Here is a 2,500-nt window from a genome sequence, read left to right on the forward strand (position 1 = left end):
CTTGAGGTGACGACACACCAGTCACTTCTCGCTAACATGCTACTCGCTTTTGCTATTTCGTTCGAGAGAAAACGACTTCGGTTACGACCTTACAATTTTCAAATTTCCAAATGTCAAATTACTCTTGCGTCATATATTGGGAAGCCGAATGACGGTCTAAGAGAAGTCAAACCTGTACGAATGTTAGACACATTTTTTACGGAAGTCTGGAATATTTTGACTGTAGTCGTTGCTACTCAAACGAAGTAGCAAACATAAGGAGCAAGCTGTGCCGTCACTTTTAGCTTTGAGAACGGTTCTCCCAAAGCTCGTTCAACACAACCCTTTTTAATGTGGTCTCTTTCTCTAAGGTGAATCAAAGCGTTCGGCTCTAGTTAGGATATTCTTTCTCTTTCTCTTTCTCTCTCTCTCTCTCTCTCTAGACTACCTTAACCCTTATGCTAGGACGTCCTTCCCTGAGCTGTAGAAAACGATGGAAAGGGGTCAAAGACGAATGAGAGAGAGAGAGAGAGAGAGAGAGAGAGAGAGAGAGAGAGAGAGAGAGAGAGAGAGAGAGAGAGAGAGAGATCCCTCTGATCTGAGTTAAGTCGTCTGGCTTTGGTCAGAATAAACTTGTCATAGTTACCATGGACGTTTTTAGTAGGTCAACAGGTAATCAGTCTAGTTTAATCAAGGTGTTGGCCTTGTCCGAGATGAGTCAATTTCTCTAAAGGAAAAATGAAGGAAAAGAAAATTAAGATAGAATAAATTCTAAAAAAAAAAAAAAAAAAAAAAAAAAACCATGCATTAGTTCTGTAGAAGCCGCTGACCCAGTCATCCCTGGGAATGAGATATTACAGTTCAATAAACATAAATCTCGAAAAAAAAATTCTAGAATATACCAACATCATAAATATTGATTCTGGCAGCTTATCTCTGGCCTTTGTAAGGGAGTCCAAAGATTTCGATCATCGACTTCCTCAGGACCGATTTTGTGCCGTGGGAAGGAATCAGAGAGAGTCTTGGCAGAGACTAATGAAATGGTGCGTTTTTGGGGTCCCATGTCCTTCTCCTCGGCTTCTTATCATTCCATGCCGCTAAAAGGAGCCGGACACCGAATTGAACAGGGTCCCGATCGACCGAGACCCCACTCTGCCCGGAACTCTTCTTTAATAGATCTCTGGTTCACCTTCTGGACTTGAACTATGCGCTGGGCAGGTGAGAATCGAACTCGAGATACGCAAAGAAGGAGTTTTGCAGAACCTAAGTTACTGACCTTTTCTCTCGGCTCTGACTTCGACCTTTGGTTCCAGCCCTTCCAGGCGAACCGCCGTCGTTCCAAAAAGTGGGCGGAAGGGTAGTGGGGTCCTTCCAGACCACCGAAGAACCTGACCTTCTCCTGCGGGGACGAGAACCACCTGAAGGTGTAATCCGGACACCTACCTGAGTGACAAGGCGAATGAGAGGAGAGTACCTTGCTCCTGTAGCGAAGTGGTACTCTCTTATGTCACCTCAGGTCTTTAAGAATCAAAAGAGCTCCTATTTCGTTGTTAGCCAGAAGAAAATAGTAGAAGTACACCCCCCCCAGCCCCCTGGAGTGTAGTGGACTGAAATAGATTTTTAGTCGAGATAGTACATAGAAGTACACCCCCCCCCCCGCCCCCTGGAGTGTAGTGGACTGAAATAGATTTTTAGTCGAGATAGTACATTTGAGATGGAGATTTGTAGTTTCTCTAAACTGAATAAGATCATCTGGTGTGTGTCATTGAGTATTTAGATATTCCGTTTATCCTTGAAATAGAGAAAAATTTGATTATCATATCTAGTTATTTTATTCTGGCGTGTGTGGGGTGCAGCAACTCGGCCTTTTGCCTAACAATTTCCAAGAACCGATTGCGTTGGAAATTCTTATGAAGTAATGCTAGACTCTAAATTGCTGTACACTTTATTCTTTACTCTCTGTGACTATTGCCTATTTATTTATTTATGTATCTATTCATGTGTTTGTTTATTTATCTATATATCTATTCATTCATTTATTCATTCATTTTTTATATTCATGCCCGTCGTTCATTTAGGAAGGACTATCTAAAAGCATTGTGCTTTTTCTGATCCTGAAAATACAAAGATAGAAATTAAATGTTTATGTTCTCTTTGGTCCGGATGCTTCTAGTTCTTGGAAGAGATAGAGAGGGAGAGAGAGAGAGAGAGAGAGAGAGAGAGAGAGAGAGAGAGAGAGAGAGAGAGAGAGAGAGAGAGAGAGAGAGAGAGAGAGAGAGAGAGAGAGAGAGAGAGAGAGAGAGAGAGAGAGAGAGAGAGAGAGAGAGAGAGAGAGAGAGAGAGAGAGAGAGAGAGAGAGAGAGAGAGAGAGAGAGAGAGAGAGAGAGAGACAGAGCTGCCAGACCGAGTGCAAGGCTAGATTCAGTGTTGCCCGTTCCTCCCCAGGTCCGGAGGGTAACACATCTTAGGCCGGAATTACCCGGAGCTCCTGGTGGGTTCCCGGTGGGTTCCCGCTCTCCTC

Source organism: Oratosquilla oratoria, chromosome 29 (genome assembly GCF_046742065.1).
Source record: "Oratosquilla oratoria isolate Oo_2021 chromosome 29, ASM4674206v1, whole genome shotgun sequence".
In the NCBI taxonomy this organism is placed as follows: Eukaryota; Metazoa; Arthropoda; class Malacostraca; order Stomatopoda; family Squillidae; genus Oratosquilla; species Oratosquilla oratoria.